We start from the raw sequence: 16,626 nt of genomic DNA on the forward strand, positions 1-16,626 counted from the left end.
TCCCGAAAAAATAGGAAAGCTGAAATTTAGAAGAAAAAAAATATTAAATAAAGATATAAGAAGAGATGTAAGAAGGCAAGCAGACAATGGGATGGTATGTCTGCAAAGCCAATCATAAAGAACCAAATAAACTGCTTATGGGCTTATGGTTATATTAAACCGATTGCATGTATCTATATACTCTAAGCATGTATCATATTTGTTTTCTCAGCCTCACACTTTAACTCAGGTAAGTTCTGAGGCACATTTACTGATTCTACACTATGTTTGAATTCAGTTTCATGAAATTGATTATTCAGTAGACTGTGAGGATCTACACCTCTTGACAGACAGTCAGCTGGATTTAATTCAGTAGGAATATAGTTCCCTTTTTCAGGTACCTTCTCACATTCCCAGAACCCATCTATTTTCCTATTTAAAGACTCTGTTGAGACAGCCTCAGATACTGACTTGCAAAAGTTACTTGGTAGTGATGAACATCCCTCGCTGTTCAATGGTGCAGTGCCAGCAACAATGTAGCCGAACTGAGTGTTGTGTAGAAACAGCTGACCTGGTATCACTGGCAGTCTCTCACGCAGTAGGATCTGAAACATGATGTCACACCCAAGTAAAATATCTATATTTCTAGGTTCGCTGAAGCATTGGCAAGCTGAATGTGAGATGGTATGTTGATGTCCTGTACATTGACACGGAAATGAGGCATTGAAGATGTTATGTTGGGGACAATGCATGATAGAACAGTGAGTTTATAATCACTGTTGGCTGACTGGATAGCAAATCGAGCCTTTTGGTTGGTTGTGTTGGAAGCATTGCACACACCAACAATTGTTTTCTTCATCGAAGAACTCAGTATTAATTCGCTTAGCTAGATCCTTTAGGATAAAATTTACAGAGCTCCCTGAATCTAGTAGAGCTCTAGCATAGATATGCTCACCATTTTTAGCTTGAAGCTTGACAGATATTGTAGGCAATAATACCTCACTCTGTATGTTAGACATCAATGAAACATGATTAGTAGCAGCAGCGGCAGCGGGTTGGCTATTATGAAGCAAGGTGTTGTGCTTGCCTTTGTAGATACCACACTTAAAGAAAAATCTGCATTTTTGGTGGTTGTTGAGGCATATAGTGCATAGCTTATTGTTGGCCACATATGAAATCCTTTCATGCACTGCAGCTAGTTTAAACTTTTCACATCTAAATAGTTTGTGATTAGAAGCATGACAGTACTTACATGTGGGTTCTTCAGTGATGGGTTTGATGTTGTTAGCTATGTATGACGGCTTTTTTGGAGTGTCCTTACTCACACTCTGGCCTGTAGACTCGCAGGATGTGATGTTTCCCATTGCTGCAGCTCTTTTTTCTAGAAAAGTCAAAGAAAGTGAAACCCTTGCAATGTATATTGATCTAGTTTCCGCTGAATGATCGCAATTATTATTAAGTCGCATGAGTCAACCGGTATATTTAAGCCTTTCAACACTTTCAACGCACTACTATGCTGTCTGACTGTAGCTATGAATTCCCTTATATTCTGTGCTGCGTTGAAAGTAGGGCATGCAATACCGCAATACCGGTATCCGTAATACCGGGATCCCGGACAAAATTCCCGCTTTTTTCAATACCGGTATTGAAAAAAGCGGGAATTTTGTCCGGGATCCCGGTATTACGGATACCGGTATTGCGGTATTGCATGCCCTACTTTCAACGCACTACTATGCTGTCTGACTGTAGCTATGAATTCCCTTATATTCTGTGCTGTACATTTAGTGATCGGTTTCATATCTAATATTGAGTTTATGTGGTGGTTTATAACAATCAATTTATTGTCATAACGCTTGGCTAGTAGTTCCAGAGCAATCACATAGTTAGAACTGTCCAGAGATAGATGTTTTATTAGATCTAACGCCTCCCCATAAACAAGAGAACGCAGATAGTAAAACTTATCACATCGGGATAACCTATCATGTGCCAATTACACTTTGGAACAAGTTCATAAACACATAGTATTCACTAACTGTGCCACCGAATTTTGGTATCTCAATAGGAGGAAGCCTGTTGTGGTTTGTGTGAGAGTTAGTAGAGTTACGTACCTTTTCAGATGTCTGTACCATCTGTTGTCATTTGGACGCTTGCGCTGTTATCCAAGTAGGTAAAAGTCTTGTTTACTGTAATTCTTCACTTGCTGCTGTCTGTTTGTTTGGATAACATTTTGTTTACATTGAGATTTGAAATGCCCAAATAGGTTGCTGTCATAGACAATTCACCGATTCATGATGATTTTTGACCGATTTTGACTTTGATTGGTCCAGTTAGGTAGTAAAATAATTTTATTTATTATAGCGTTCGTTTTTTTCTGTGATGAAAATAGATTTACAAATCTGTTAAAACCAGAAGGAAAAGGTGACACAAAAAGTAAACTCATTTGTGAAATAGGTTTGTTTTACCATAAATCATTAATACAACTTGAAAACATGAGGATTTATATCGATAACAAACAAATTAAATCAGAAAATACAAGAACACGACTCCATATTCAAATCAGGGGGGGGTCAGTGCCTTAATGGCTGAACTTTTAGTAGAAGGTAGTGCCATCTCTTTATATTACTCTTAATACCAAAAAAGATGTAAGATGGCGTTATGAACAAGACCCTAGAACAATAACAAGACACATAGATAAGTAGTATTTGAATGTTAACATTGTGATGATCTATGGCTATTATGAAGAAATTGCGTGTCAGTGTCAGTTCAGTTGTCTTACAATGTCTCTCAAATAACATTTTTGTAATAAAAGCCTATATTCTCGGTATATTGTTATTTATAAATTTTATATACCTACAAATAAAAATAAACATGATTTGTCAAGAAAAAGCATCTTTATCCGCAAAAAGTGTTTTTATGAAATTCTTGCGACCTGACAGATTCCATATGGATCCAGGTTCCATGTGGTTCCACAGGAACCGAGCTGAAATGGCGGCACTGGCAAAGAGCGATCGACATCTTCATATCCGCTGAAGATTAAAATACTATGTGTACCAAACTGATAAATGTCGTCCAAGATTTGCCTCGCGAGGATAAATGATGCACTATAATCTTGGACGAAATGACTTTATCACCATCAAGTGCATTATGATGCCGCTAGGGATCAATAATTGAAAGGATTTGCTTCTCTTGGGAAACATAAACTCGCATATTATTTTACAAGTGACATGAACAAAACTGAACTGAAACATTGTTATATGCGAGGTAATAAAGAATTAGTTATATAATAATTTATTTTTTATTTATTGTTGCATATAGGTAGGTACATATATAGATTGAACTTACATTTAGCTAATAAATGTAATAACTGTTGTGTGGTGTAACTACGTTAAGGCAAATATGTCTTATAGTGCATGTGGGTTATTCCGAATTTCGGGTAATTCCGATTTTGGCCAATTTCTTCCAAACGCAGCCATGAACTTTGAACCGTGGCACCATTCATTCATCGCTGCGTTTGGAAGAAATCGGCAAAAATCGGAATTATCCGAAATTCGGAATAACCCACCTGCACTATATCTTTATAGATTGAAGTTAATAACTTGTGATAACAATATCTATATATACAGGGTGTCCCATCAGGGCACCCTGTATGTATGTACAATGAGGCTGAGAAATATAAAGAGATGGCGCTGTTCAGTATGACGTATAGAGTATGACAAAAAACTCCTCGAGATGGCACTCTTTTCACAATTATTTATTTTTTCTCTATGACTCCCTCCTTCCTTGACAATGACATTGACATCTCCTTTTTGACGTTTCACGCCATGGCTTATCTGCCGACCACAGAGTACGTCGTCGCGGTGTAAATACGATTGCTTCCTGTTATTATTCTGAGGTTCGGAGTTATATTTGTAACACGGCCTTTCCTGATGGCGTGACGTCCTCGACCGCAACGTCTTCTCAAAGTCATCAACACCACGCTCTAGGCAATCCAAAACTCAGCACTTCAAAATCTGTAAACAATTGATGTGATTAGAAGGGTATTTTTGCATTTTGTTCTAATTGGGCAGAGGCACACGAGTCGGCTTGCCACCCTCACCACTGGCAGAGGCACACGAGTCGGCTTGCCACCCTAACCACTGTATGTAGTTTATTGGCACAGTGTTTATGAACGTTCTTTTTTCTCTGCGATGAAAATAGATTTATGAACGTTCTGTGATTTCAAAAATATTTTTTTTACTGGCAACACTACTACTATTGTAGTGATGTACACACGGTCTGTCTTGTTCGTCAATCGAGTTAACCTGTAATAATATAATATTGTCCCACTAATGAGCCGTTTTACTTAACAACTGTCAGTTGAGTTTTTGTACAAGCCTTTATTTTGTACAATATTCTACTTACTTCTATTTAGTAAAATTTACAAGTTCAGAATGTTTATTTTTCAAGCGTCGTTGCTGTAGAGAACGCATGAGGGCAGATATAGAATTTCCTCTCTGGAAATAAGATGTGAGCTGACACAAAATCTGTGTTCTGAGGGTTTGACAGTTCAGTACAACTCAGACACTGTATAACGTTCGAATAGACGACAACTGTCAAAGAGGAGAAAAAGTAAAACATAATAATTTTAATAATACCTGATTCCCCAGTCCCCTATCGTGAAGTCGAAACAAATTCAATACAAGTTCGGTATAAGGGGTCAGTTCTTAAAATAAAATTATGCTTCCAAAATTGTTCCCCAATGATTTATACATTGTAATTTTCTTATTATGTAGACTAACGACTTCAAATATATAGTTTTTTTGAATGAATCGAGTACCTGAATGTGCTATCGAATCGAGTGACAGACAACCAAAGTGATGATCGAACATCCCTACTTTGGAATATTTTTATCCCCCAAAGAGAACGCACGCTAATTGGACAATGGCAGAGTTCTAAGGACGTTTGGTACCCCTATGAAAATGACGGGTTCCGTAATGAAAGTACCATGTTTAGAGAGTCACTGTATAGGTACACAAACAAATAAATAACTAGATTTTTAGAAGCTGGGAGAAAAGAGAAAAACGGAAAAAAAGAATCTTTAAAATGTAGTCGCAATGGAACGTAAACATTCATACAGGAAGAATGGAACGTCAAGTGAAGTAATGTTTATGCCAAGTACTCTGTGATTTACGTCATAAATGTCTAGGTTGGATCTCAGTATAATGATAAAAATTGACAAAACCAGAGCAGAAAAATTGAAATGATAAAAAAATGTGTCATGTCAACAACTAAACGTCAACACTTGAACAACATAAGACGAACAACGTGAATAATAATTTGATAATAATATTATTATGTTAGGTATATCAAGTTGTATGTTTACGTTTAAATAAATACGGGACGTGCAACGTACATAATAAATAAAATGATTTTATTAATATTATCGACTAGATCAGGCTACTACTTTCATTATGGAATAATGTTATACTTATCCAACTTCTGAAGTTTTAAATTGCCATTCCGCAACAGGGATCTGCTATGCCATTTCGAAATGCTATATGTAAAGGTTCTACTATATGGGTATGCATTTGGCGAGTAATGTAATGAAATAAAATATACTGTTTAAAAGATCATTGTTTTATTTACATAACATAATTTGCCTGGAATCAACTTTAGGAATTTTATGTTCCTATTACCTACTCTATTCTATTCTCTGTTGGGGTGTAAGTACCTGCACCTGGCTCTCTAGATGTGCTAAATCTAGATAGGTATGCAGGTTTCCTTCACTGTAAGTGTGATGGTATACATTTTAATTAAATTCAAAGAACACATTGGTACATGTCAGCGCCGGGATTCGAACTGCAGAACGCAGTTGCTCTTCTCATATTTGACTTAGGTATTTATCATCCTATGGTTCAAAGAAAATATTGTCAGAATTTTGCGTGTTCTTGTTCTGCTGCTTCTGCAGGTTCCTGATGAAGAAGTGGGACGGGAGCCTGCCGGGGAGGTGGAACAGGAACCGGGTCTGGTTCTCCCCTTTGTCACATTTGTTCTATATCTTCAGCAGTTTCAGCGGTATTCAAAATATTAAATAATTAGGTTAGGTAATGGAAAATGAAATAACAACTAGGTACTATGACAAGATTGACAAGCAAGATTCAGTGTTACTAGATTTAAATATTAAAAAAATATCGATGATAGTGAATCGAATAAAGAGAAAAAGAAAATGGTTTACTATGGATAAAAGTCTTCAAGACTTAAATATAATCATATTTTATAAACCAAATGTACTAGTTTTGGCACAAATAGTACCAGAACATGTAATTTATTGATAAATAAAATATCTTTTGTATTTAAGAATGTATCGATATTTCTATTCGATTCGATTACTTTTTTGCTCGGATTTGCTGGTTATATTCCGAGGTCTGGCACCACTATTGTTACGTTCCGTTCTCTATATGTTTGTTTTTACGTTCCATTATCCTTAGATTTAAATATTCTTCATTTATCATTTTTTCTTTTCCCCCGACTTCTAAAAATATTGTAATTACTGAAAATACCTTATCTACACTGTATTAATAAATGGTGAAAACATGGTTCTGAAACGCTCCAAAAAAAAGGCGGTACGCCCACTGCCGTTCTTTAATTATAATTTAAATCGCACGCATAAGTGTATTTTTTTCAATAAATATCTGTAATTGTATGTATTGTATTATATTTTGTATATGTTTCACACACGGATAAAAAGGCAGGGGGTGACTCGCACGCACATTAAATGGGCCCCCCAAAACAGTCGCTAGTACATTACAGTGGCGTAGCAACAAGGGGGCAACATGGCATGAGGTGGTAAGGAAGGAGAGGTATTCCACGGCTCTCAGAGCAATCGCGTTATCGGTCAAGACCCCTACAAGCACCTTACTGGGTAATACATCCTACCTCGAGCATTTCTGCTCTAGCGGTACACCACTCAAGCCAGCCAATGAAGGCAAGCAAGAGGTGGGAAATCCTGTTCCTCGTCAGTTTTCTCTCTGGACAACCAATAAAGGCAAGACAGAGATGAGGAACAGGGGTTCTCCCCGGCATCGGGTGGGTGGTATTATTATTTTTTATTGTAAAGATACCAGTAACGCCATCTGTTGGTCAGTAGCGTGCAACAACACTCATCGCAATAAAATAAAAATAATTTAATATGCTGATGTAGTTTCTAATGTGGATTTGAACAATATAAATACATTTTGTCTTGGTAACTTTTATTTACATACACTGATAAATAAAATTATTTTAACTAGCTACTGGATCAATATATAATACTTAAATGTAATTATTATTTCAAAGTAAGTTGTCATTCGGTATAGTTGATTTATGATGTTTATTGATACACTTAGTAGTTCATAGCATCATGATGCGTCATCAATTCATAATCAAATACGTAGGTTAGGCCTAATGCTAATTATCATTGCGTCTGCGTCATTTTACACATAATATGTATTAAAGAGTACAAGATAGTTAATTAAAATGTATGTAGATGGCGCTTTTATGAGATGTGTCACCTATAAGTTATACTTAATATATAATTATGTTTGTACACACCCAGCTTGCTGATTTTTATTCTTATCAAGGTTTAACTTTATTTACAAAACATAATATTTTCCTATCTGCACCCATTAGCAAAATTAAATTTAATGTTGAGCAGTTTAACATGTCGAACATCCATCAAAAACATTAAACGTTAAATCCCAAAACACTGCACACTATCAAAATAAAATAAAAGAAGAAAAACGCTTTACACTATCAAAATAAATAAAATACAAAAAGAAAAACGCTTCACACTAATAACATAAAACAAAAGAAAGATCCGCGGTGTGTCGCGAACCAACGACTTTTAAGGACAAACGTATAGATCTCTTAACCAACTAGACCACGGTACTGATAATTGATTTAGTGAAAAACTCCTTCACATTCTTTCCTAGCCTGACTATTTTTCAGTTACTTACAATTTAATTCATTATTTTGAAGTCCCTTGACCATGTACGCATGTAAAGTAGTTATTGCTACGATCTATATACCATCGTCTATCCATTACATACACTCGGTGAGTGGTAGATTTAGTTCTTATCAAGTTTTAACTTGATTAACATAAAATTTTCCTATATGGGCGACTATTTTTTCATAATTATTAAGAAAAATACCAATTCTACACGATACGCTTAGCACTACATGATAGAGGACACTGCAATGAACGTATGGGCATACAAAACATTTAACAGCGTGCTCCCGGAGATTAATTACATTACAATTACTTCGGCGTTATTAAAATCGCTGCCAGCCAGCAGCAATTTTGGATGACATGACGTCATCGTCACACACCCGCGCCTTAGGACACGCAGCTAGCAGTTTAGCAAAACTGGTAACTGCTGCTAGCTGCACTTTATAAGGCGCACGCCGCGCCGTAAAGTAATTGTGACGTAATTAATCTCCCGGAGCACGTTGGTAAATGTGATATATGTCTATAAGTTCATTGATATATTCTCTAGCATGTAGTGCTAACAGAATTCTGCTACAATTGCCTTTTTTTAAAACATATTCGGCCATACAAAAATTGCTGCTAGTTTCTGCTGCTATATTCACAGACCTCGATAAACCGTAGCATTGCTACGAGTGCTACGACATACTACGGCATCGGCGTAGTATGCTCAGACTGATCATTGATCAAGTAGTAAAATGAGGTTTAAAACTTTTAGGTATGTACAATATACCTAATAATAATAATTATAGCTATACAAATTAACGCTTCCACGTTCATTACTTTTACTGTTAATATTGTATGATAAGTAGGTACGTTATTATATCTCGAAACCAAAATATATTCTTAGTTAGTTTTCGGGCAGAAAACTTTCATCACTTCCATTGAAATATAGCCGTCTTCCCAAGAACAACAAAGGGTATTTTTTCCCTTCACTCGACACGCACCCAACAATATAATATTGGAATGAATGATCTGACAAACGCAATACGCAGGGAAATATCAGAAGTTCCTGATTCGATTATGAAAATGGGAAGAGGTTTTTTTGATAACTTTTTTTGGTTTTGTTTAACATGGTTGGTTGTATTAGGTACTTATAAATCAGATTGAAAAAAAAAAGATATAGTCCTCCCTGAACTTATTTTGTATAACTAGCAAGGTTGCTAAGATGATAAATCTTTTTATACAACATTCTAAGTACCCCGATGAACTTAAAATATCAATTATCCGTCCTATTTTTAAAGGTGGTAACCATAAACTACCCACCAACTACCGCCCTATTGCAATTTTATCTTGTATAAATAAAATAGTGGAAAAGGCAATCACAGGTCAAATACTTAACTTCCTTACTAAGCATGACGTCATCACATCCGCCCAGTACGGTTTCCAAACAGGTAAAAGCACCTCGACACTACTGTCTAAATTTTCAAACGAAATAAATAACCATTTAAATAATAAAAGACACGTAGGCGTGATCTTCATAGACTTCAGGAAGGCGTTCGATACTCTTAATCATGAGGTCCTCCTGAGGTCTATGGAGTCTTGTGGAATACGCGGGAAACTTAATGACTGGTTCAAACAATATTTAAGTGGTAGAAAATTATCTGTAAAGGTGAGTGATTATACTGGGGGATGTGAGGACGTCAAGTATGGTGTGGCGACCGGGTCAGTGACCGGGCCGGCGTGCTATATTATGCATGTGAATAGCATGCCAAATGTAGTAAAATACTGTAATACTTATATGTTTGCCGATGACACTTGTTTGGTCTACGGTCATAAAGACCCCTTGGAAATACAAAAATACCTACAAATTGACTTCGACAACATCACAAGGTGGGCCCATGATAACGGCATTATACTTAACGTAAACAAAACAAGCGTCATCCATATTTGTTCAAACTACCTAAGAAAAAAAGATCGAGATAAGCAGCTGATTGTGTTGGGTCACTCCTACGACTGTCTACATTGTAATAATAATATAAACTGTACTTGTCAAGCTATACAACAGGTGACTGACTGTAAATATATCGGTATTATTATTGAGAATAACTTTCATTGGAAAAAACATATTAACTGTTTAATAGATAAGCTTAGAATTCTGTTAGTAAAATTCCACCAGTTAAAGTACTCAGTTCCACGTTCTGTCCTTTATTGCCTGTATTTTGCCCTGGTAGAATCTTTAATAACTTATGGAATAACAACGTACGGTAGTTCTTTTAAAACCTATATAAATAAAGTTAAAGATATACAACGACGATTTCTAAAGATTCTATTAGGTAACAATAAGGAGGACAAAACACGTGTTTGTTTAAACAATGTAAAATTCTACCTGTTGATAAAAAATACTCCTTTGAAGTTGCTAAGGCTGAGTATTGGCAGGACACTTTTAAATCTAAACCTAAATCCAAAATTAATACGAGGAAAGTAACAGAGGGACGGTTGTTTGTACCTAAAGTTAATAATGTATATGGTAATCGAACTAAAGAATATGTTGTGCCTAAAATATTTAATGTGATGTCAACTTTAACAAAAGATGTTATGCCAAATAAAATCAGAGCTAGAAACACTGCGCTAAAAAACCATTTTTTGCAAATTTAGATCTTAATCTTAGTGTTGCTAAGTACTATAAGTGTTAACATGATATAAGTACCTACATAAAATTTTGTGGATGTACATAAGTAAATAAGAAGCGTTAATTAACCCCGAGAAACAACTGTGTTGTTTGGGGTATCATGTATACTGTGCACTTTTTATGGGATTAATAAAAGATTTATTTATTTATTATTTATTATTGCTATATCAACAGTATTGTTGGCTGGGCTTAAACATCAATGATAATTATGTACCTACCTACTTCACATTAAATTTATAAAATAACTATTATACTCATTTGTTTAAAAACTATGGAACAGCTTGACCGATTTCCTTAATTTTGGTTTGTAATTATTCCTGGGGCTTTAGACATATTAAAGAAAGTAAAGTTTAGTCGGATGACAGAAATATGATTTACGGGCAAAGAGTGTTGCAAAAAGGGTATACTAAGCCGAAACCTACATGTGCAGCATGGTATATCTAAGCCCAAAACAGAAATCAGAATTTCAAAATTCGAGAAAAAAAACAAACCATAGAAACTTTGTTGGTCACGTTTTTACTATGAAGAATAATATTTTTTTAGTATAGGTACCCTTTTTGCAACACCCTGTAGATGTATGAAATAGATATAACAAACATTTTGGTGATATTTGCTTCTATCTTTACGACAAGATTTCACTTCCTGTAATAAAAGAAACGCAAAAAATCGGACAGCTTATTGACAATAGAGAATGTGATTTATTTTCCTTTTTTTCGGTCAATCAATATTACGTCTTAAGGCTGTCCGTCCCTTTTCGAAATAAATAGTAAATGTAGCATAAAATGTGTAAGAGAAAAAATAAATAAAGGCCTGTTTTTTATTTATCTTGTGTATTTAATATTTTTTATTGAAATGTTGAAAATGAATAATTAGGTAAGTATCTATAGATTTCAAATGAGTATGGTTTGTATACCTTATGTGACTTCAGTGACATTATCTAAAGATTTATAATTTTTAACAGATTTTCCAGAAAGGTTAATGATAATATGTAACCATGATTCTCACTGTATTTTAACCTTGAACAGAAACATAAAGCCAAGATGAGAGCGTAAGATTTTAATTCCATCTTTTAAGTACTCACAGCTCTATGTTACTTAGCTTTCTGAATATCATATACAGATTGGCCCTGTAATTCATGATCCAAAGAAAACAAACTGCTTTTCTTGTACCATAGTTTAAAAAATACTTAATAGAATTGAATCATAAATGGATTTCTACTAAAATTATGGAGATTTTGATGTTAAATAACGGCAAACCCTTTTTGTCTGCCAAATGGAAAGACAAAGGAGACCTATACAAACATTTGACAGGCAGATTAATGAATTCAGAATTCCATACAGTTTTCGTGGAATAGCCGAGATGAATGTTGTTCCTGTCGAAATTTTGTCAGCGAATGCCTATTATTTATTGTTTGAATATGAAAAGTTGGCTTTGTAAGATAAAATTATGAAAATGAAACGGAATACTGGAACATATATATATATATATATAGCATTTTAAACTGAAAATGTCATAAAGAAGTCGAAAAATAGTTTTTTTGAAAGTTATATATCGTGTCTGTATTATGTACCTACTAATACTTATTACTTACGTTATAAAAAAAAACACACATAAATGCATATTTAGAAATTTCTAGACAGGTTTAGTAGGTTATTTAGTTTACCATACTTTGTTTTTATAGGTACCTTAGTTTATACCTAATCCCTAATTTTAGCGGATAGTCCTATTTACTTTGGGTATATTACAAAAAAAACTGTCTTATAGGCAGTATTTAATAAAAGCCACATATTTTTGTAAAAAGTACTTACAGACAATAATAATGCAAAACAATGCACCCTTATCGCTAAGACCCATTACTTCCAAGTAACTTTCCGGTAAGAAACAAAAGTGAAGAAATTAAGAGTAGCTTCTCAAAGACTCAGTGAGATCTGTTTGAAAAGTTAAAACGGATAATTGGCAAGATTCAAGAAGTCGAACGGAGTATTCTGATGTCTATAATTTCCTCTTCAATTGTGGAAGTTGAAAGATGAAAGCTAAGAGTTTCATTATAAACCCAAGCTTGTTATCTGACCGACAAGCGACTCAACATTTGAAATGAATAAAATTGTTTTAAAACATATTTCCTTATATAAGTTGAATCATTTTATTAATTTGGCTAGCTACACTACAGATCCGCATCAGACATTTTTGTATTCACCTCGTAAAGCAATCGACAGCCTGTCTTTAAAAAAAGGTTACCAAAAATCTTTTCCTTTTTACCTAAGCCAAAAGCACACAACTTTTATTTTGTTTGTGGCATAGCCGCAATGGTTTTCGATTGCAAATTCAAATTCACTTCCCGTTCCATTCTACAAAAATAAACAAAAGAAGCCGCGTTGAAATTGATCGTCGCCATAGATGTTGGGGCACGTAGGCTTAGTGTGTAGGGGATGCACAAAAACAGGATCCTCTATCCAATCAACTGAATGAAATGAGCTGTGATCGTTGACCTATATAGTACCCATACAGTACAGTATACGGTAGTTTTAGTTTTGTTGCAAGTTTTCTACAAAAGTAATAATTGTTAAAGTACACATTTTGCCTTTGCCTATACTTATTTCTTTATATTATAGGTGAAAACATGTTAAACGTATTTTATATTTAGTCCTTATTAATGTATTGTTGTCATATAGTTAAGTTTTCCTATAAAAATAAAATAAAATATACAAGATGATGCAAAAATTGTATAGTAAGCTTAGCATAGTTTAAACCATAATTTTAAATGATTTAAAAGTTCTAATTATATTTCTTATATTTAGGTAGGTATATCGCATTCAGCTTACTTGACGGCGTTAGTGACGTTGATAGGGAAGGGAAAAAATCCATAATTATTTATGCAAAAGGTAGAGTATTTCTACAGAGTTGTTACCTTCGTAATTGCATGCCCATGGCCGTTACACATGTAGGCCTCGTAAAGATAAGGAGAGAAGAGCTAAGTAACAAAAAGGTTACAGCGAAACATAAAAATAAGCATGCCTTTATATTATGTACCTACCATTTTGGTCGAAACTCAGAAGAGATCTGTTTTTTACCAAATATTCTCACGAGTGTAGAGACCAAATGAACCCAATTTTTTAAAAAATAATTGCGAATTTGAACAAAATATTTCCGTTTTTATTTGGTAATACTAGCTGTTGCAATATTGTAGACGTCATCATTAAGCTAGTCTTTTCCGTTAAGGAGTATGTAATTTGTTACTATTGTCGCTGGAACATTTTCATTGCTCGTGAGTGTATAGTCAAAATAAATCTTGTTATGTACCTACCTATGTGGCAGAAATGCCACAGCATTTATATTTTTACAAAGCAGAAGCAATTTTAAAATTATATACTGATACATTTAGTCAATCTAGGTACTAATAATTTTAAATTTACTTTAACTATGTACCTACGCATCATTTAAAAAAACACCAACACATTTTTACTATAATTACTTACAAATGATCAGTTTCCCAAAATGCCGTGCACAGAACCACAGAGACCACTCAGTCGAATCCACAAAGTCCGAACAGACGACGTAAGTTCCTTTACTGAAATTGGTGCGGTTTCACCAACACGACCGCTTCAAGCGCTAGCTCAGACGTGACTGGCGCAGCGCGGGCTGCTGCTGTATTTCAGGATTCAGGCGGCGACGATACGGTCACATTACACGGTGGTTTATACCTTCGGTAGGTTTCAGGAAGCTCGAAGCTTGGCCAGCCGTTTTTCCGGTTGGTTATGTATTGAATTGGCGTGCTTGATAGGTATCAGAGTGTTGGTGTGATGGTAGATGATTGTGAAGTTTGAAAGTTTAAATGTCTGTGATAGCCTACGCGACGATGCCATGTAGGAACTCGTATTTTAACGATTGAAGTTCTGGCTAAGATAGCTACTACTAACCAAAAACATTACCCTCCTCCTTCGGCAGTCGGGTAAAAATACAAAACTTTTTAAATAAGATTTTATTAGAAATATTGGTAGTATTTATTGTTTGTATGGAGAACTGAAGGGCAGGTTTTGAACACTACCACCACATCCAATCCTGACCTATGCATCCGCACGTCAAAATCAAAACGTATATTCTGTACTATAAATAGCAATTTATGGCTCCCATGCACTAAACCTGGTCTGCTAAGCACCAATCACGAATAGAGATGGATGGCTTAGCAGCATGTCTGCGCGGGGGGCTCGCGCGATCAATCAGGGCTTCGAGTCTGCTCTTTTTAACCTTCGACGGAGAAGAGGGGTGCTATAAGTTTAATGTGTCTGTGTATCAGAGTGCGTGTGTGTGTCTGTCTGCGGTATATAGCTCCCAAACGGCTAAACCGATATCGATTTGATATTTTTTGGGTCATAGGTAATGACTGTTAGTTACCTGGAGTCTTAAAATCGGCTTAGCAGTTGGTTAGGTTATTAACCTACCGTCAACGATCTTCTATTTTACGTGTGTCTGGATGTGGTAATGTAGGTTAACAAAAGGGAGAAGAGCCCTACGCCACGCCACGGTACGTCAGCACATCAACCTGGAGAAGACCGAGTGAAAAATTGAAGAGGTCAAACGCATTTGTCCAACGAAATCGTGCAGTGCAGCGGTTATAAGTTTCACGAAACTCCGTTTACGTTGCGTATCGTCAACTGTCACTGTCAAAATGTAAGGCAAATTTGTAGGTTTCAAAAGTGAAATTTGTTTTTTCCATATGTTTTTATAGTTTCAAAAATAGTATCGAATCCTGTGATAGACTTTCATTCATTATCTTTTCTACATCCTTCCTCTCGGCATAGTTTAAATATATGTACTTTTTTTATTTTATTTTTATAATTAAAAGATAAATAATTCAGCAAACATGCTTCGTCCGGTTAAAAAGTTAAAATGGCCCGCCCCAGGACGCACCCGACCCAAAGGTTCCCATGACGCTGGCAGCATTGCCACGCTACACTGCGAGGGAGATCCTCTGCATCAAGTACGCCCCAGAGCGATTGAAAATATTATATTGTTATATACCTTTGTTTACCAGAATTGTGGCTAAGAGTAGTAATACACAATGCACTATAAACTGAAATTCTGGAGTCGTGACTCGTGATCGATAGATTCTCAGTTAAATAATTTCATGAAAGGATTTTAGTAGCAAACTTAATAACGTCACTGACTCAAGCCCCCTTATTATAAAAATAATATCTTAAACCCGGCTTCAGAACTACTTATTTGTATGAAATCTCTGGACTTTTACCGGTTGTAAACCAGTAGGTACTATCTTTAGTCTACTTTCATAATAAGGGGGCGATATATTTAGGCGTTTTCAAGTTTAAGGCTGTGAAGAGACACACAAATAGACAGACGGACAAATTGACAGCAAAAGTGATCCTTGATAGCTTTTAAAGTACGGAACCCTAAAAACACATTCGAACCGATATTATCCTTTTCAAGTGTTACGTAGCCACAGATTAAGGTTGTACTTTTACCAAAAGTTATACGTATTTGGTCGCCTGTCAGTACAAAATGCATGTAAATTTGATTTAAATAGGCACAATTACTAATACGTTTAGCGTTTGGGAAAATCACCACAAGATAGAAATTACAAAAAAAATTACCAAATCGGTTTGTACATAGATTAAATCATAGTTACATACATACCTATATAATTCTCACGACTGTGATCCTTGAAGGGGTAGTTAGAGGTGACTCGCAAGCGAGCCATCCACTTTTCGATGTACATTTACACCTCATATTGTGATAGGTCGCGAGCCGTATCTCCTATTAAATACAAAACTATATCACGCTAACCCCCTAACAGAATTACAGCGAGTGCTAACTACACCGTGGGAGCATTAATAATGAATCTGTCTTCGTAAGTGTTGGGGCAAATTGCGTGTATAAATCCTAGCTAATACAATCACAGTATGTCAGTGTGTGTGAGTGAAGAGGACGTAGGGTTAGGGTATTCACATACTCAGCCGTTAGCTGTGTGTGCCGAATTATACGCCAAGTTTCTGAAAAT

At 35.4% G+C, this 16,626-nt stretch overlaps 1 protein-coding gene across 1 annotated transcript in view; it reads right to left on the reverse strand.

Annotated features, from left to right (window-relative positions):
- LOC105388201 overlaps positions 1-14,228 on the reverse strand; it is a 64,065-nt gene extending 49,837 nt beyond the window's left edge. Inside the window, exon 1 of the mRNA XM_048629364.1 lies at positions 14,090-14,228. The gene's annotated coding sequence lies outside the window, so the exon portion shown is untranslated. The remainder of the gene's footprint in view (positions 1-14,089) is intronic.
- Between the last annotated feature and the right edge of the window lie 2,398 nt (positions 14,229-16,626).

The sequence above is a fragment of the Plutella xylostella genome, chromosome 23 (genome assembly GCF_932276165.1).
Source record: "Plutella xylostella chromosome 23, ilPluXylo3.1, whole genome shotgun sequence".
In the NCBI taxonomy this organism is placed as follows: domain Eukaryota; kingdom Metazoa; phylum Arthropoda; class Insecta; order Lepidoptera; family Plutellidae; genus Plutella; species Plutella xylostella.